The sequence below is a fragment of the Phyllostomus discolor genome, chromosome 1, assembly GCF_004126475.2.
Source record: "Phyllostomus discolor isolate MPI-MPIP mPhyDis1 chromosome 1, mPhyDis1.pri.v3, whole genome shotgun sequence".
Classification (NCBI taxonomy): Eukaryota; Metazoa; Chordata; class Mammalia; order Chiroptera; family Phyllostomidae; genus Phyllostomus; species Phyllostomus discolor.
Window position 1 is genome coordinate 72,594,902 of NC_040903.2, and position 21,186 is coordinate 72,616,087.

Sequence of the window (21,186 nt, forward strand, 5' to 3'; positions counted from 1 at the left end):
GCTTCTATGCCAGGCAAGGAGAAGAGAAAATGAGGAAACTGTCTCTGCTTTCAAAGATCAGGATGAAAGAGAGATAACCTAGTTAGGGAAGTCAAAGAAAACTTCTCCAAAGAAATGACTGAGCCAGGATCTGAGAGATGAGCAGAGGTCAACTAGGAAAGAGTATTTGAGGTAATTGGGCAGTGTGAGCAGAGGCCCCACAGCAGGAGGCAAACATGACAAGTTCAAAGCCTGAAGAAGAGCCTTGTATTTGGAGCTCAGGAAAGTGTAATGGGCAAGGGGTGGTTGGAGAGGTTGGTGGGTGCTGGACCAGGCAGGGCTATGCCAAGCCTGCTAAGGAACCAGCAAAAAGGGAATCCTCTGAAGGAATTTGCACAAGGTAGCAGCTTGATTGTATTTATAGTTGAAGAAAATTGTCCTGCCTCTAATTTGAAAAGTAGACTAAAAAGTGGCCCAAATTGGAGTGAATGCTGGTAGACAGTTGGAAGTAATTGCAATAATACAAGCAGGAGATGGTGATGGCTTGGACGAGAGTGGTAATGGTAGGAAAGATGTGTGAACTGATCCAGGAGTCATTGAAGAGGTAAAGGCAACAGGACTTGACAATACGTTAGATAATGGGGACAACAAAGAGAGCATTAGTGTATCTCATTATCCTTGACACCTGGCAGAAGAACAAGGCCCAGATGAGAGCACTCAGTACATTTCAGATCTTGTATTCCTCAATCTTCATGCACATCCCCTGGGTATATACCTCCCATAATTAGAAAGCACATATTTCCCGTGGCCTTGTCAGGTCCTTAGCCAGTTTGCTCTCAGACCTCCTCCTGGTCCTTCTGCTCCACTGTAGATACAGAGATTGGCTCTGTGGCCTTTGTTTTCCCACTTCTGGCTGTTTTTGGCCATTGGGAGGCACTGCACAGCACAAGGCAAGAAGAAGACAGAAGGCAGGTGTATCTGTATGTCTCCAAAAGCACGCTCTGGGCTGCTAGCTCCTGCAGAACAGGTCTGCCATGATAGCCTGGCCCTCTGCTCTGAGGACATTATTTTTGCTTATTGTGCTCCCGGAATAAGAGCCACAGCAGTCTTCTACAGTTACCAGTCTCTGGGTCATCTCTTTCCCCTTGGGCTTCTCAGCTCTTTCATTGCCTGTATAACTATTTTCCTGAATCAAGTTCCATCTGTTTGCCTGATCTGACCTTGGTTCATGCAGTTCTCAAAGTCGCCAAGTCCAGAAACAATCTCTTCCAACCACTTATCAATGCCTGAAACTCATTTGTTCCCTTCCACCATGAAATAGAAGGTATAAGAGGCAAATAATCCTAGGAGACTTCACAAATTGAATTATACACAGGACATGGTGTTTCCCCCCCAGAGATCAGCATGTGTTTGGTGTAAGAAAATGACAGGATGCCATGGGGTGGGAGAGAGGAGCACTAAAAAGAATCACACAGAGAAGGTCAAGGACTTCAGAGGTTAGGAGGAAAAAAGTGAAACATGCCAAAGATTGACTTGCTTCAAAATTTCCCATAAGCAAGCCACAGTGTCACACCATTGCTGAATATATATAGGGAAGAATGTCCCCCAAATGTTAGGTGAGTTGCAGCAAAGGGTTATTAATGGACAACTAAACCTAGGATTTCAAGAGGAATTTTAAAGCTTCATTAGGAAAGAGAAGTGTGTGAGCCCAAAATCAGGTTAAAATAACTTCCACCTGCAGTCTATGCCAAGCTGATAGTCATTCAGTCTCCATTCTATATTGAATTTACACACACATACACATAAAGGTGTATGTACAGTCTTCATATCATTGGTAAATATGTGCCTACCAAACTGGGATCAGGAAATAAAAACGTGAATCTGGGGTATATTTCTTCAGACCTGGAACCATTCAACACTCATGAGAATAACTCCAGTGTAATACAAAGTTGGATTTGCTTGGTTGCAAATATAACCTATGTATTAGCAATTTGTGCCATGAGTAACTCAGATTGTGACTTTTATAAATAGCTCACATTGTTTGGTATGTAGTTTACCCTGCACCACTTAGTACATCAAACAAGTAGAATTCTACAACCCCTCCACATCCCCTTGGGAGTACACATGCGTACACACACACACACTCTTACATCTGTCTTGCAAACACTGTTTAATGCAAGGTCTTAAAGTAAACTTTAGTAAATTACAATAATAAATATCTGGCACACATGAATGAGAGTCTCACCTGACTCTCCACAGTTGCCCCAACCTGTACAATCTCTTCTCTCTCAAGAGAAATTAGAGATAGAAGATAGATGAGACAGAGGTGTGTGTGTATGGTGTGTGTATACAAATATATACATGTATATATGTATAATTACATGTATATATAGTAGTTTATTGAACTTCAGTGGTAGTTTGTACTTAAATGTGGCTAATATAAGCCCTTGATAAATAATTTTTAACCTGTGCATTTTTAATGGGTCACATTATTAATTCAGATTTCCATATCTTCACTTCTGCATTAATTTTTATTTTCATTTACTCACTTATTCCTTCAGAAAATATTTGTATGCCCATGCTCACTGCCAGTATTCCCCTGCACAATACCTACATCCGTATCTAAGCTGTCCAAGTGGCAGTCACCAGCCACAGAGGGCTCCTGAGCACTTTAGGTGTCACCAGTCTGAACTGAGATGTGCTGTAGTGTAAAATGCATGCTAGATAGTTCATGGAAAATGTTTGTGTGGATTATGTGTTGAAGTAATACTATATCAGATATATTAAATATATATACTTTGAAAATTCATTTTCACTCTTTCTTTTTACTTTTCAAATGTGCCTACTAGAACACTAAAAATAATTAAGTTGCCAAGGCCACTTTAAGTAAATAATCACCATCTAATGAGAAATTGTAATAAGTACCATGAAATTTGAATCCCCTTCCACCACCTACATTAAGCATGTCTGACCACATCAGTGGTGATTTGGGAATGCAATGTTTCCTCCACAAGATATGAAGTGTAGCAAACTAAAATGGGATTGGTAGCCAGAGAAATGTGGTTTTAAATCTAGTACTCACTAGCTGTGTGACCCTAGAAAAATTATTAAACTTTCTGAGTCTTAATTTCTTCATCAGTTAAAACTAGCTGCTCACAAATAATACCAATTATTTTGCTTGTTTTTCTTTAATCAAGTATGCACAAGGACAGGTGGATAATACAGAACTGATTTTGCAATACTGTCACCATGGCAACTCAAGCAGCATCAATAGTCCTAATACACTGATGCATACATATTGAGGGACACATATTGAGGGACATATTGAGGGACACTAGCCAAGTGTTATTTGATAAGAGCTCACTTAACCTTTTGTTAACTTCAAACCATATATATCTCCAACCCATTTAAAGGCCTTACCTAGAAATTCCAAGGTCACATTTATGCCAGTGGCATAATGAGAAACAGGAGCAAAATACAAGTCCGTTGCTCAGATGTGGACTGCTCTCTTCTGCCTGCCACATTCTCCCCGTGTGACTAAGCCTCCATACCTTAGCCCTGATCACTGGGGCAGCTCTATCAGTATAAAAATGTGTACTGAAATCATTATGGAATGCAAATTTACCATCTGATGAAGATTTAGAAGTTGGTGATAGTTCTCTGAATTCCTAAAAGATATACTAGAAGGCCATCTGCACACTGCTTTTGGTTGGCTTACCAACCAATTAACCAAGTAAGAGAGGAATCTTGAATGAAGGCTCAATGTCATAAAATCATCAATCTGATTTACATCTATTGTGACTGTGGGCAGTTTTCCCAAAACTCATCAACTTTCCAAGAATAGCTGTCACTTAATAGTGATCTACAGACTATCCAAAAGGGAATTTGATTCTGAATCCATTTTGTCTAAGGTGTGTAGCTCTCCTCTTTCTTTTTTCTTTCCCCGGAAGAAGGATAGAAAGGTATAAGTCAAATATAGGTATTCTAAAACATTCACACTATTGTTGTTTGAAACATAGAATTTATGTTTCCACATTACTACAGTATTTTGTATGCCTCTGCACACACTGAACTATTACTAACAGCCTAACCATCTACTATTTTCATGGAAAGAGTCCACAACCTCACTTTAGTCCAGCATACACTCCTTTGTGCACTGATGGGCTAGGGAATATAGTTCTCTCAGTCTCACATGCTTCCTTGATTCTCTCACTTGTTTCCTCCACTTGTAAAGAAATATTTAACCTCTTCTCCCTCCTACACATCCATATCTAATTGCTCTTTCGCCCTCTTAGTTACCCTGCAACCTGATCCCAGTAGGAGACTTGCTGATCTGATCGGTAGGCTTTCAGCACTTTTATCAGGCTGTGGTTTAGCAGTTGCACGGGGTACTCAGACATGCTCCATGTTCTTTCATCCACTTCTTTCATTCTACAGATATGTGTTGAGTGCCATCTCCATCCCAGGCACTGTTTCAGTTTCTGAGGTAAAGAAATAAACATAACAGACCAAAATCCCTTTCTTACTGGAATTTACATTTTAGTCTTGAGCGATATTCAATCAACAACATAAGTAATTTAGAAAATGAGTATATCAAAAATGATAAGTGCTAAGGAGAAAAATAAAGTAGAGAAATGCGAGAGTTGTAGGAGTTGCATTTTAAGCCAGGACAGATGAAGACAAAGTCACAGAGAGGTGACATTATGACCTAGGATCTAGGTACCGATGCAACCATTTTGCTCCCACCTTCTCCTTGACTTTATTCCTTCATGTGACTGCCTAGAGAGTGGTGCAATCTCAAGTTAAATTCTGCAGAGAAAATCTAAACCATCTGCTCCAATTCCAGCCTTTATCAGAGGGCTACAAAGCTACCAACATGACCGATCAACTCTGCTATTCATTGCCTAGAATTCCCTTGGGAATTTCCCCAATGTAGCAGTTACTAGCAGAGCAGGATTTTAGAACTGTTGGAGTTCCAACTGTACATGTTCTAAAATAGCACTAGATCAACACTCTCACACTCCAGAACCATTTTTCTCCATCTCCCCTCAGACCCGTGTGGGGTAGGAAGAGAAGAATCCCAATGTAACACTGTGGACAATGACTTCTGCAGCCAGGCCTGGGTTTCTACTTCAGGGAAAAATAAAAAGGAGCGGTTCTGTGCAATGTCAGGTGGTAATTACTTCTTTTAATTGATAACTGATGTTTTATTGAATAGCCTGTGTTTTAGCACTTTTCCAAAAATTTACATTTGTCATCTTTCCTAACCTTCAAGATGATTTTTCTGTGTGTGATTACTCTTCACATTTGAGGAAGCTGAAGCATAAAGAAGTGAAGGAAATTGTACCTAGTAATGACAGATCTAAGCCCACACCTAGGCTAGCTGGATCCACAGCATTCATTTACAGACCACGCAGTATTTGCCCTGAAATACCAGGTGCAGTGAAATACCAGAATACCAGAAAGCCTTGACTTACAAGGCGAGGCTTTCTTGGTGAAGTTACCCACACAAGCTTCGATCCCTCATGGTTCCCATGGAATTCATTGTTTCTTTCCCTCCCTTCTCTCCTCTTCCTTTTCCTTCCCTTTCCATTTATTTCCTTTCCTTTACTATCTGGGCCAGACGTTGACTTCATATCTTGGCCTTCCACTGCCCTCTTGCTCCATCCAGCCAAAGACACTCTCCCTCTCAGACTCTCCATACATAAGTAACTACTTCTCTAGGCAGCACAGAACTTTTGGGAGCTCTTTGTAATACATTTTCTTCTAAATACTATTAACAAAGATAAAGAGACAGAATGTAGAGTTGTTTTTTTTTTCAATACTATTAACAAAGATAAAGAGACAGAATGTAGAGGGGTTTTTTTCATCACTGTTCAAGTACAGTTTTCTCCCTTTTACTCCCAATCCAGCCCACCCACCCAACCCTCCCCACTTTCCTCCCATTACCACCCTCCCCCTAGTTTTTCTCCATGTATCCTTTAAATTTGCTCCTGTAAACCCTTCCCATTCTCCCTTGAAATTCTCTCTTCTTTCCCCTCTGGTCACTATCAGCCTGTCCTCTATTTCAGTGTCTTTGGTTATATTTTTCATGTTTCTTTGTTTTGTTGTTTAGGTTCCTGTTAAAGGTGAGATCATATGGTATTTGTCTCTCACTGCCTGTCTTGTTTTGCTTAGCATAATGCTTTCCAGCTCCATCCACGCTGTTGCAAAGGGTAGGAGCTCCTTCTTTCTTTCTGCTGCATAGAATTCCATTGTGTAAATGTACCACAGCTTTTGGATCCATTCATTTACTGATGGGCATCTTGGTTGCTTCTGGCATCTACCTATTATAAATTGTGCTGCTATGAACATCGGGGTGCACAGGTTCTTTTGGATTGGTGTTTAGTGTTCTTAGGATAGAGTCCCAGCAGTGGAATTGCTGGGTCAAAAGGCAGATCCATTTTTAGTTTTCTGAGGAAGTTCCATACTGCTTTCCATAGTGGTTGTACCAGTCTGCAGTCCCACCAACACTGCACCAGGGTCCCCTTTCCTGCACAGCCTCTCCAACATTTGTTGTTTGTTGCTTTGTTTATGATGGCCATTCTGACTAGTGTGAAGTGGTATCTCATTGTGGTTTTAATTTGCATCTCTCTGATAGCTAGCAATATTGAACATCGTTTCATGTGTTTTTGGATTTTCTGTATGTCCTCCTTGGAGAAGTGTCTGTTCAAGTCCTTTGCCCATTTTTTAACTGGGTTCCTTGTCTTCTTAGATTGTAGTTGTGTACCTTCTTTATATATTTTGGAGATTAAACCCTTGTCTGAGGTACCATTGGCAAATATGTTTTTCCATACAGTTGGTTCTCTTTTAATTTTGATACTGTTTTCTTTAGCCATGCAGAAGCTTTTTATTTTGATGAGGTCCCATTTGTTTATTCTTTCCTTTACGTCCCTTGCTCTAGGGAACATGTCAGTAAAAAAGTTTCTGTGTGAAATATCTGAGGTTTTCCTACCTACATTCTCCACTAGGACTTTAATGGTGTCACATTTTATATTTAAGTCTTTTATCCACCTTGAATTTATTTTTGTATAAGGTGTAAGTTAGTGCTTAAGTTTCATATTTTTGCACATGTCTGTCCAGTTCTCCCAACACCATTTGTTGAAGAGGCTATTTTTACTCCATTTTATGTTGCTGCCTCCTTTGTCAAATATTAATCAACCATAGAGACTTGGGTTTATTTCTGGGCTCTCTGTTCTGTTCCATTGGCCTATGTGCCTGTGTTTATGCCAGTACCAGGCTGTTTTGATTACAGTGGCCTTGTAGTATAGTTTAGTGTCAGGTATTGTGATGCCTCCTACTTTACTCTTCTTTCTCAAAATTGCAGCAGCTGTTTGGGGTCATTTATAGTTCCATATAAATTTTTGAAGTGTTTGTTCTATGTCTGTGAAATCAGCCATTGGTACTCTAATACAAATTGCATTGAATGTGTAAATTGCTTTGGGTAGTATGGACATTTTGATGATATTAATTCTTCCAGTTCATGAACACAGTATATGTTTCCATTTGTTTGTGTCTTCCTTGATTTCTTTCCTGAGTGTTATGTAGTTTTCTGCATACAGCTTTTTTACCTCTTTGGTTAGGTTTATTTTTAGATATTTTATTTTTCTTTTTGCTATTTCCAATGGAATTTTTTTTCTTGATTTCTGCTTCTTCTGTTTCATTGTTGGTGTACAGAAATGCCTTTGATTTCTGGATATTGACTTTGTATCCCGCTGTTTTGCCAAATTCATTTATTAGGTCAAGCAGTTTTTTGGTGGAATCTATAGGATTTTCTATGTACACTATTGTGTCATCTGCAAACAGTGACAGTTTTGTTTCCTCCTTTCCAATTTGGATACCTTTTATTGTTTTTCCTTCTCTGATCACTGTGGCTAAAACTTCCAGTACTATATTGAATAGAAGTGGTGAAAGTGGACAGCCTTGTCTTGTTCCTGATCTTAGTGGAAAAGATTTTAATTTTTTCCCATTGATTTTAATTTTGTCCATTGAGTATGATATTGGCTGTAGGTCTCTCAGATTTGGCCTTTATTATGTTGAGGAATGCTCCCTCTATTCCCACTTTGCTGAGTGTTTTTATCATGAGTGGGTGCTGCACCTTATCAAATGCTTTTTCTGCATCTATTGATGTGATCATGTGGTTTTTGTCTTTGCTTTTGTTTATGTGATGTATTACATTTACTGATTTGTGAATATTGTACCATCCTTGCATACCTGGAATGAATCCCACTTGGTCATGGTGTATGATCTTTTTAAAGTATTGTTGGATAAGGTTTGCCAGTATTTTGTTGAAGATTTTAGGGTCAATGTTCATCAGCGATATTGGCCTAAAGTTTTCTGTCTTTGCTGTGTCTTTATCTGGTTTTGGAATTAGGATGATGTTGGCCTCATAAAAAGAGTTTGGGAGTCTCCCATCTTTTGGGGTTTTTTGGAGTAGTCTGTGAAGGATAGGGGTTAGCTCTTCCTTGAATGCTTTGTAGAATTCTCCTGTAAAACCATCTGGTCCAGGGCTTTTGTGTGGGGGGAGTTTTTTTTATTACTGCTTCAATTTCTTTTGCTGTTATTGGTCTTTTCAGGCTTTCTGCTTCTTTTTCACTGAGTTTTGGAAGATTATATTTTTCTAGAAATTTGTCCATTTCACCTAGGTTTTCAAATTTCTTGGCATACAGTTCCTCGTAGTAATTTCTTACAATCCTTTGTATTTCTGTGGTATCTGTTGTAATCTCTCCTCTTTCATTTCTCATTGTGTTTATTTGGGTCTTCTCTCTGTTTTTCTTGATGAGTCTGCTTAAAGGCTTGTCGATTTTGTTTATCTTTTCAAAGAACCAGCTCTTGGATTCATTGATCCTTAGAATTGTGCTTTTAGTCTCTATGTCATTTAATTCTGCTCTGATCTTGGTTATTTCCTTCCTTCTGCTTGCTCTGGGCTGTCTTTGTTGTTGTTCCTCGAGTTCTTGTAGACGTAGGGTTAGGTTGTTTGTTTGGAATGTTTCTAACCTTTTTAGGTGGGCCTGTATCGCTATGAACTTCCCTCTCAGGACTGCCTTGGCTGTGTCCCATAAGTTTTGGGTTGTTGTGAGTTCATTTTCATTTGTTTCCAGAAACCTTTTGCTTCCCTTCCTAATATCATTCTTGACCCATTCATTGTTTAATAGCATGCTATTTAATCTCCATGATTTTGAGTGTTTTGGGTTTTTTTTCTTTGGGATTGGTTTCTAGCTTCAGTCCCTTGTGATCCGAGAAAATGCTTGGTATGATTTCAATTTTCTTGAAATTGTTGAGGCTTGTTTTATATCTTATCATGTGGTCTATCTTTGAAGATGTCCCATGTACATTTGAAAAGAATGTGTATTTAGCTCCTTTGGGATGGAGGGCTCTGTATATATCAGTCAAGTGCATTTCATCTAGTGTATTGTTCAGTGCCACAATATCTTTGTTGATATTTTGTTTGGAAGATATGTCCATTTTTGTTAGTGGGGTGTTAAAATCCCCCACTACAATTTTCTTGCTGTCAATATCTTTCTTGAAGTCCTCTAAGATTTCCTTTATGTATTTGGGTGCTCCTATGTTGGGTGCCTATATATTTACAATATTTATGTCTTGTTGATGGATTCTTCCCTTAAGTATTATGAAGTGACCTCCTGCATCTCTCTTTGTGGACCTTTTTTGGAAGTCTATTTTGTCAGATATGAGTATTGCTAACCCGGCTTTTTTTTCCTGTCCATTTGCTCAGAAGATTTGTTTCCAGCCCTTCACTTTCAGCCTGTGTAGGTCTTTTATCCGGAGGTGGGTCTCTTGTAGGCAGCATATGTGTGGGTCATTTTTTCTTATCCATTCAGCTATTCTATGTCTTTTGATTGGAGCATTTAATCCATTTACTTTTAAGGTTATTATTGATAGGTACTTATTCATTGTCTTTTATGTATGTGTGTTCCTCTCTCTCTTTTCCTCCCTTTCCTTAAAGCAGTCCCTTTAGAATCTCTTGCAGAGGTGATTTGGTGAAGGTATATTCTTTTAGACTTCTTTTGTCTGAGAAGCTTCTTATTTGGCCTTCTATCTTGATTGAGAGCCTTGCTGTGTAAAGTAGCCTTGGTTGCCGACCTCTGTTTCTCATTACTTGGAATATTTCTTGCCATTCTCTTCTGGCTTGGAATGTTTCCATTGAGAAGTCAGCTGTTAGCTTTACTGGGGCTCCCTTGTATGTTATTTCCTGTTTTCCCTTGCTGCCTTTAATATTCTCTCTTCTTCTTCAAATTTTGCCATTTTAATTATGATATGTCTTGAGGTGGGCCTCTTTGGGTTCCTCTTGATTGGGACTCTCTGTGTTTCAATTTGTGTGACTTTTTCTCTCATCAAATTAGGAAAGTTTTCCATCATTACTTTTTCAAATAGGTTTTCTATCCCTTGCTCTTCTTCTTCTCCTTCTGATATCCCTATTATACGGATATTATTACGTTTCATATTGTCTTGTATTTCTCTTAATCCCTCTTCATTCTTTCTGAGCCTCTTTTCCTTTTCTTGCTCTTTCTGGGTGTTCTTTTCTACTTTGTCCTCCAATTCACTAATCCAATCTTCTGCTTCATCAATCCTGCTTTTCATTCCTTCTACTGTGTTCTTCAGTTCAGAAATTGTATTCTTCATTTCCTCTTGGCCTTTGTGGATAGTTTCTATTTCCTTTTTCATGTTTATATAGTTTGCAGTGAGATCGTTGTAGCTTCCCTCTAGTTTCTGGTAGCTCATTGTGAGTTCATTGAGCTTCCAAATAATCATTGTTTTGAACTCAATATCTGATAGTTGAGTTGCCTCTATTTCATTTGGCATTTTTTCTGAGGCTTCCTCCTTTCCCTTCATTTGGGGATTGTTTCTTTGTTTTCTTATTGTTCGTGGGATTCTTCTTGTTAGCCTCTGTTTCTTAAATTGATCTGCTCTGGTTCCCTGTGATTGTGGTGCGAACTTCTGTGGTAGAATACCTTTGAGATTCAGTGGTGCAGTCTCCTTGGTGTATCCTGGTGTTCACAACTTCCCCCTACATTTTTTGTGATCAGCTAGAGGAGTAAGGCAAAATGGTTTAGGACAGCAAGACAGTATTCCATTATATTTAGAGTAGCAGCCAGTAGAGAAGAGATGGGATATCCTTTGGCTACTTATAGTGTTAACCATGATCCTCCTCCCCACTAGCCACATTTTAGAAAGGATGGAAAGAAGGTAAGACTCTTATTGGGGATGAGAGGATTGTTAGTTGGATCTAGAAAGCTGTGGGGCTGTGGGAAGTCAGATTCTGAGGTAGGGTGGGAATAAAGATTAGTAAATAGCAGTAGTGTGTAAAAGAATAGAGATAATTCCCACAATAATAGAGTTCAGGAGATTGTGAAGTGGGCTGAGATCAGGTAGGGGTGTTGAGTAGTATTTACAATTGTATGAACTAAGTCTTATTTACAGTAATATTAAAGCAACAACCATATGGCAGAATCTATGAGATCTAGATAACAAGAATAAGGAGTATACAACCTTGAGAGGTGTACTAATGGAACACAAATGAAGGATAGTAAATTATCAACACACTGTGACTGAGATAACAGGGGGAACCTATCAAATGACAGTATAACCAGCCAAGCAAAGAAGATTATACAGAAAGAAAAAGAATACCAAAATACTATTAAAATAAAAAATATCAGAAAAATGAGAAAAAGGTAATACAAATTTGCAGTAACTTGTAAGCTCAAAAAAAAGGGGGGGAAAGCAGAAAATGGAGTGCAGGAGAGATAAATTTGGAGTAGAAGGAACAATACTAGGATGAATGGAAGAGAAACATAAGGGATTGAGGGATATAAAAATAATAAGAATTAAAAAATAAAAAGTCACTTAAAACACAAGATAAAATCAATCAACCAACAACAGCCAAAAAAAAAAAAAACCGAACAAAAACAAAACAAAACAAAAAAACCTCTTGTTGTTTTCTAACTGGCCAGACCAGTTTTTCTGGTCTTGCTGTCTTCAGCAGGCTGAGGGGCCTTTGAAATGTTTATCACTCTTCTCAGTCAAAACTCAGTAAGTCACTGGGGTACTATCCCCAGGGCCAGCAGGGTGCTCTCCCCAGAGCCAATCTGACTTCCCCCTACAGGACCCTGGGCGCTCCAGAGTGCGCAGGCTCTCTGGAGCTCACTTCCGTGGTCTCCCGGCTCCGGGGCCCCACAGAGCTCCTGTGTCTTTTGCAGGTTTCACGACGCAAGCTCCGGGGATCTCAAGGAGATGCACCCCTCCCCCAAATTTCACCCCAGCGGGCACTATGTTTTCCAGAAGCACACATGTCTTTTCTGGATTCACGGTGCAAGCTCTGGGGATCGTAAAGGGGCTCTCACGTCCACCAAATTTTTCAGTTTCAGGCTCTAGGAACCCTCTAAGCACCACATCCCTTCCGGGTTCACAGCTCCAGAATCAGGATTCCCAAGGGGGCTCACTCTTCCACAGTTCACCACCACAGGCTCCAGAAACCCGAGAATACCCACACCCTTTCCTTGTTCAGGGCTGTGAGGTCTGGGTTTTCCACTGATCCACACACCCACTGGGCTGGGGGTACGGGCACACTTCCAGGCCGCCCCTGGTCGTGCTGGCTAGAGTCACTCACTTCTCCCAGGGCTATGGGTGGGTGCTGGCAGCCCCTCTGATTTTCTCCCAGTCCAACTCCCCTCTCTGTGCCTTCAAGCCACAAGGTCTCCCCTGGTGTTGCTCAACCCCCATTGTCCAGGGAGGGAGCAGTGACTCTGCTCTCCCAGGTGCCCTGAGGCAGACCCGGGAGCACTGGGCCTGGGAGCTGCAACCCCCTTGGTCCCCACGCTGATCCCTGGGTCCCTGCTGTGCTGAAGCAGTCTCCTTACCATCTGGTTTTTGAATGTCCGCTATAATTTTTGATGTCCTGTTTTCAAAAATGTTTCGGTAACCTAGGCCACTTGCTCTGTTCCTCCGCCAATCCGAGAGTTTCTCTCCCCCGGCATCAGACTTTTCATCAGCATCCTCTACCACAGGTGTGATTTGGAGAGTGTAGAGTTTTGATCCCAGAACCCTTCCTCCTTACCACCTTCTCTTTTCTCTCTTAAATCCTCCTGGGAAAGACAAAGTTATCACTGTAAGGGAGGCAAGAAAGTTTTTTACCTTTCACCCTGCTGGGTTTTCCAGTAGAGGCCCTACAGATTGGAATTACAAAAAACAGATTCATAAGAGAAAAACAAAAACACATTTAACATGTGTATCAAGCATCACATGAAAAAAGCTAGTGATGAATACTGAAAGAGAGGGCAAATGTTTGGTCTGGCTGCCTGACTTAGTGAATAAAGGGAGGAGGAAAAGCCTTTAAGGAAAAGCACATGACCTTTTGGAAAGATAACTGGGCCCCACTTAGGAGAGTAGATGGGAGACCTGATGATTTCTGACAATATCTGGGTGTGGTGCCAGAGGAGGTTAGAGCTATCTCAGGAGGGGATTTATGGCAATTGAGTTCTTTGAGGGTGGTTCTGCTTTTAGGAAGATAAGGGATTTCAGGAACTCAGATGCCTCAAAATTATTTTTATGCCAAAGTGACATAAATATAGGGGATGTCCTGATTTCCTTCACCATGTAAACAAATGTTCAAGAAGTAGTGTCTATTCAAAAACCCGGGTATGTCTCCCACAGTGTCTCTGGGTGAGGGGGAAGATCTAGATGGGGGTTTCTTGGCCATTGGGAGAAAGAAAGGTTTACCCTGCTGGCCATTGATCTCTTGTTCTTTATCACTTCCAAGGCAGATATTACCCACCCTACCTAGTGGGCTCTTACTCTGAAAAAGTCTTGGGTGACAGATAAGGTGTCAGGGTCACAAACTCTGTGAAAATGAAAGGGAGAAGAGAGATTCTAAGAAATTACTGATGGAAGGGTAAGGTCCTTGGTTACAGGTCACTTCTAAATCACTATTCAAATATAAGACAAATACCAAGACTGTATTCTATGAAGGAACATTCTGTAATGTATATTCTGTCAGCTTGAGGTTATACAATAGTGACAAAGCTCAGCTTTCCCCTTCGAGGATCTCACAATCCAGATAAACCTAATAATTAATTTTCTTAAAAATATTTAATATTCTGATTTTTGCTGCTGAGCTTCTTCCATCTGTGAAACTTCCTCTCAGTTTCCTGAGAGGCTCCTGAACACCTGTCTTCACCCCCACCCCTAACAAAGAAACTGAGACCTCCTTCTTCCCCCAAGCCAGAGAAGAAGTCAACTGCTCTGGATTTGCCAAAGGAAGAAAAAGAACAACAAGAAGCAACTGAACATATTGATGAAGTACAAAATGAAATAGGCAGACTTAATGAACAAGCCAGTGAGGAGGTTTTGAAAGCAGAACAGAAATATAACAAACTCTGCCAACCATTTTTTTCAGAAGAGGTCAGAATTGATCACCAAAATCCCAAATTTGGGGGTAACAATATTTGTCAACCATCCACAAGTGTCTGCACTGCTTGGGGAAGAGGGTGAAGAGGCACTGAATTATTTGACAAGAGTTGAAGTGACAGAATTTGAAGATCTTAAATCAGGTTACAGTATAGATGTTTATTTTGATGAAAATCCTTACTTCAAAAATAAAGTTCTCTCCAAAGAATTTTATCTGAATGAGAGTGGTGATCCATCTTCAAAGTCCACTGAAATCAAATGGAAATCTGGAAAGGATTTGACAAAACGTGCAAGTCAAACGCAGAATAAAGTCAGCAGGAAGACACAGCATGAGGAACCGGAGAGCTTTTTCACCTGGTTTACTGACCATTCTGATGCAGGTGCAGATGAGTGAGGAGAATTCATCAAAGATGTTATTTGGCCAAATCTACCACAGTACTACTTGGTCCCTGATATGGATGAAAAAGAAGGGAAGGAGAAGAAGATGATGTTGAAGAAGAAGAGGAAGAAGGGTTGGAAGATATTGATGATGGAGGGGATGAGATTGAAGGTGAAGAAGATGAAGAAGATGATGATGAGGGGGAGGAAAGAGAGGAAGATGAAGGAGAAGATGACTAATGGAACACTGATAAATTCCAATCTTCTTTTTTAATTTTCTCTAGTCCCTGGGAACAAGTTGCAGTCTTTTGTTTTTTTCCCTCTTGTGCTCAGTCTCCCTGTTTCTGAGGTCTCTTTCTCTCCTTTACACCTTGGTTCTCACTTTATTGGGGTGGGGGGGGGGGATTTGCCTTGAGCAGAATATAGTGGGGAAAAAATCTCTGCTCCTTTCTGTTCCAATTTCATTTTTATCCCTTCCTATCTTGACAAAAAAAAAAAAAACTTTACAGAATCAACACTACTGTGCTCTGTGGGGAAAAAGAAAAACTTTTCACTTCTTTAGCTCTGCTGGAAGCTGGAGGGTGCTAGGCCCCCATGTAGTAGTGCATAGGATTCTAGCTTTTTCCTCCTTTTACTGTATATCGGGCTCAAAGATTGTGTCTGTATATGAATATGGACAGTTAGCATTTACCAACATGTATCTGTCTGCTTTCTCTTGTTTGAAAAAAAACTTTTAAGAAAAGGGAGTTATGATGACTTGAGACCTGCCACTCAGTGGGAGAACCAGCAGAACTTTGTAGGATCTTATTCGGAATTGACATTTCTCTATTATAATCTTGTTCCTGTTTATTTTTAAATTTTCTTTTTGTTTCACTGGAAAGGAAAGGTGATAATCTGTTTTAAAATGTTAAAACTATACAAGTTGCTTTGTTACAATAAAACTAAATTTCAAATGTATCACAATGTCAATCTGTTTAACAGACAAGTGTTGTTCCTGGCTTGGGGCTTGATGCTAGGCATTTTTGGTGTTGTTTCATTAAAAAGTACTAGTAGAAATATAACATATTAAGCTAATTTATTTGCATTTTAAAAAATTTTTCTCTCTTGTTCTTTTGCCCCCCCACCTTTTGCCTCCAATATCTCTGTGTGAATATGAACCACTTCCAAACAAGTTAAACTTGAAGACCTACTTAGTTTCTCAGGCTCATTACCAAGGATTTAAAACCTCTCTATTCATTCAACAACAATGGTTTCCATGGCAATTACCGCAACACATGACATCCCCTGCAGCTCTGCTTAAAAATGCGCCAGCAGAAATGGCCGCACATCATCACGTTCACAAGGAACAACTAGGCCAGGCAAGTCTCCTCACTGCCCCTGGGTGTAAGAAATTAATTATTTGTAAAAAAGACAAATCAATCATTTTGATTTCTTTGTGCAGTATTGATTTTCTCCTTTTTTTTATTTCACCCTCTCACACCTGTGATGATATCATTTTATAGCAAATCATTTGAATTGCTTTTAAATGAAAGTGGCCAAGGATGAAGACGAAGTGCTTACTGTAATGTCCATCACCTTTTAACCCCTTCATCTGTTTCCAATTCTGTAGTCATTACTCCTAGCCCTTTCCCCTTCCAAAAGAGACACAAATTCTTAAAAAATCAGCAAAATGCAAAAGTAGAAACACAAATCTAGCAGAGAATCACACTCTACACAATCTGTCTACTCTTCCTATCATCTGCCAAGAAACACAAATATAAGTTGCACTCAAAATATACCCACAAGAAATAACTAGTTAAATGAATACACAGATCCAGAGCATCCCTTTCACTGAGCACCTGCAATGTGCAGGTACCACGGTAAGCACTCTGCATGAATCATTTCATTGTGATCCCCTGAAATCTGTATTTTGACCATTGTACAAATTAAGAAGTGCATATTCAGAGAGATAAATAAATTTGCTTAAGATCATACAGGCAAATGAGTCAAAATTGAGAATTTTTTAAAATCCAAGTTGCCCAGGTTCAGAGCCCATGCTTTTGAATTGATAAAAAGACTTCTTTTCTCACTCAGATGTGAGAGAAGATAGAGTGGGGAGAGGAGTACAGTCTAGAGGTCCAAGCTATTATCTGAGCCCTTGGGAGTCCCTAGACAGTGGTTGGGACCATTCTAACCAAGTCTCTGTATCCTTACTTTTTCATTTTTCTGGGAAACGTTAATAGCGATGTTGACCTGCTTCCCTGGGTTATGTAACAACAGATTGTGAAATAAACAATAAGTGAGAGTTTTGAAATGCTAAGCAGTAATGATGGTGATCAGAAACTTATGGAGATAGACATATGCAAAGAGAAACTGAGAGGAAATATATACAACAAGAATGTTTTAAAATGAATAGGGAGAGGGGCTTGCCTAAAGAGAATAGATGGTATAATATAATCTAATTACCCTCATTCTGTCAAGCCCTAAGTAGATGTGTTAAATAAGAAATGCAGCTCCTGATTCTAACTTCTGTAAAACCTGGCTCTAGAGGTGTAAAGGGGCCCTATGAGAAGATGATCTAGGTCATTCCTGTCTGTTTCTGGTCCAAGAGTATATAAAACTCTGGAAGACTTTATGTATGTGTGTTCATTTCTCTGCACAGAAGAATTTTGGACTTCAAGCCTTTCTTTCACAACCATGGTAATAATGCAAATATCAGTTATCTTTGGCTTGGGAGCCTGTGTGTGTAATCATTAAATAAGGAGCTATATTAGCTTCCTATTAAGGTAATAGCTATGCTTATCCAATTTTGTATTTGTTTTACTTAGGCTTAGTCCTTAATGATGTATGATATCTTTAATTAAGGGTCGGCAATTAATGAGGCAGTTAAAGTTAATTCAACATGTTAGTAACTTTGCATCATTTTTCCTTTTCCTGCACTTTAGAAGCTATCTAAAAGCCAACTTTGGAAATAGCACAGAAGTGTTTTCCTGACACATACTCACCTGTATATTTATGTGACAAGCATTTATTTAGTACCTGAGGATACAAAACAGAACCCTCCATGGTCCCTACCCTCAAGTAACTCAGAGCCTAGGAAAAACTGTATGAGATTTTAACAGATACCATATAAAAAGAAGGCCCCAGGGAAAACGTGAACTATAATCTATGTAGGTGTGAGCAAGCTGGAGTCCAAGAACCTAAAGATTTCACTTATATAGAAAACATGTGGGGAGAATGTGTCTCAGTGGCCAAAAATTGTGTCGAGCCCTTCTAAGGACCTTCCATGACAATTTACATGAAAGGTACTTGGGGATTTTCACTTTCAGAAAAAGATTAAGCAATCACATTTTACAAAATTTCAGGTCAGTCATATTTGTCCATAACCTACAAAAATGTATTATAAGCTAATTCTATGTTGAATCTAAAAGTCTTTAGATTTTTACTATTTTGTGACTTAAAAAAAAAAACACCTTAGGAAATTGATTTAGCTTCTTGGAAATAGATAACTCTTCTAGAATGTATTTCTTCTACATATGCCTACTTAACTTTTTAGGGTTTTGCAGGTTATGAAAACTATAGCCAAAAATCATGAATGGCATTTGGGCTTTCAGAGACATTCATGTTTAAATAGAAATATGTGTAAATATACATATTTAAATATCACTCACATCTGCTACTAAAAGGAGGGTCATCACAGAGGGGACAGTGGTCATTTAGAAAAGATAATCTTGACATATAAAAGAGTGAAATTTCCAGACCAATTTATTCTAAACTAAATAATAGATGCAAATAAATTTGATGAGTCAAATAAACATTCCTTTTATTACTCAAGTAGTTTCAGTGTTCAAAGAACTAAAGAAATAAGGGAAAGTTTATCTTAAACAATAATCATGTAAGACTTCCAATAAGCAGGCAAGAGAAAGTGCTTTGACTATGATTCCATAGAAACTGAGTTGAATCCTAAGTAGCCATTTACAGTAGTTCCCTCCTATCCTCAGGGGATGTGTTCCAAAACCCCAGTGGATGCCTTGAAACCACAGATGCTACCAAATGCCATATACACTGTGTTTTCAAATACATGAGAAATTTTAATTTATAACTTAGGCACAGTAAGAGATTAACAAATATAACTAATTGTAAAAGAACGATTATAACAATAAAATAAGGGTTACCTGAACACAAGCACTGTCAAATCGCAGATATCTGATAGCCCAGATGACTACTAAATGCCTGGCGGGCAGTGAGTTTGTACGACGTGGCTACACTGGACAAGGGATGATTCACGTCCTTGACAGGACAGAGTGGGATAGCACAAGATTTCATCACGCTACTCAGAATGGTACACAAGTTAGAATTTATAAATTGTTTATTTTTGGAATGTTCTATGTAATATTTTTGGACTGAAGTTGACTATGAGTAATTGAAACCATGAAAAGTGAGGCTACAGATAAGAGAGGAATACTGTACAGATTAATTAAACTTTGGTAAGTGTCACCAGTTGAGTTGCCTAGATAAGTCAACTCTAAAATAGAGATTAACCTACAGGAACCTTATCTGGAGGTGCACTTGGGATAAACACCAAGAGAAAGGAAAGAAAGAAAAACGATAGAAGCAAGACTGGGCAGAGAGGAGAGGAGCTTTTTCTGCAGTTTCAACAGAGGCTTCCACTGGCTCTACAAGGAACTCTGAAACTGGGATGGCCCTTCAGCATGGTCCTGAGTGTAGATGAGGGACCAGGCTTTGTAATTTCTGCATTGACTACTCATTGGTTAGGGCCTCCCAGAGAAGTGGCCATGATCTTGGGGATTGTGTCTCCTTTCACTACAGGCACTAATGAAGATGCACCTGCCAGTGGCACTCTCAGAATCTGAGGAAATAAATTCTGGAAAAGGGAATTTGGACAGCACATTCCAGTGTCTAAAACTGCACACTGCAAATATTCATTCATTTCCCCAACAGATATTTATGGAACTCTTACAATTTGCAATACGGATATCCAGTGATCAAGTAATAAACAAAGCAGACCAGGTCCTTGCCCTCATGGAACTTTCATTTTGCAGAATGAGGAAGGGATTATACCAAAAGAAAACAAATGAAATAATTATGGAGTGTTCGTACTATAAAGAAAATAGTGTGATAAAGTATAAATTAATAGAAGAGGCCAATTTAAGTAGAGTCCTTTCAAATAGAAAGGATTGAAGAATGAATAGATGATGAGGGAGTAAAGAGAGTGAGAGTAATTTGACTATGCGGTAAAGGAGAGAAATTGGGTCATAGGTGCAGGATGATAAAGAGTCAAATTTCTTAAGTCTGTTTGCAAGGCAATGCATAGAGAGGAAGGGAAAAATGAGTCAGGAGAGAATGAATCAATGAAGAAGCAAGTCTCCTGATCAGGGATTAGCAAACTAGAGCCCTCAGACCAACCCAGCATCTGTTTTTACAAATAAATAAAGTTTTACATAGCCATACCCACTAGATTACTTATTGTGTATGATTGCTTTAACACTACAACTTTTTTTTAATATTTTCATTTTCTGATTACCATATTTTCCAGACTATAAGACGTACTTCCCTCCAAATTTGGGAGGAAAATGGGGGTGCAACTTAGAGTCCGAATGTAGCTTGCCTGGCTTACTGGGGGAGGGGGACAGCCTATGTTATTTATGGTATTAAGTATTTTACCACAATTTTTGCTTCAAAACTTTTTTTCCTATTTTCCTCTTCTAAAACCTAAGTGCATCTTATGGTCTAATACATCCTACAGTCTGAAAATTTGGTAGTTCGTCTCTTTTTTTTTTTAGATTTATTTATTTATTTTTAAAGAGAGGAGAAGGGAAGGAGAAAGAGAGGGAGAGAAACATCAATGTGTGTTTGCCTCTCATGTGCCCCCTCCTGGGGACCTGGCCCACAATCCAGGCATGTGCTCTGACTGGGAATCAAACCACTGACCCTTTGGTTTGCAGGCTGGTGCTCAATCCACTAAGCTACACCAGCCAGGGCTCACATTATACTTTTAGCCTTGAGTAGTTGTGCTGAAGAACTTACAGCCCACAAAGCCCACAAATTTTGCTATCTGGACCTTTACAGTAAAAATGTGCTGACCCCTGGTGCAGAGGAAGCAAAGTAGAATGGGATCTAGTGCAAGTCTGATGAAGCTCATCTTTGAATAGAGCAGGTACTCTTTAGGGAATATGATAGGAAAAAAGGAGAAGAAGATCCACACATAGGCAGGTAGGTTTGTGGACCTGAGAATGAAGAAGAGAAAAAAGTTCGATTTTGGTGGCCTTAATTCTCAGTGACAAATAAGAGTGTGAAGGGAGGAGTTGGGAATATTTAAGAAGAGAGATTTCTAAGTTCTTGGTTTGGAGAATAAAAAATTAATCTACA

At 39.3% G+C, this 21,186-nt stretch overlaps 1 pseudogene; it reads left to right on the top strand.

Annotated features, from left to right (window-relative positions):
* The first annotated feature begins 215 nt into the window (after positions 1–215).
* On the top strand, positions 216–15,237 carry LOC114491934 (annotated as a pseudogene).
* Positions 15,238–21,186: the final 5,949 nt, after the last annotated feature.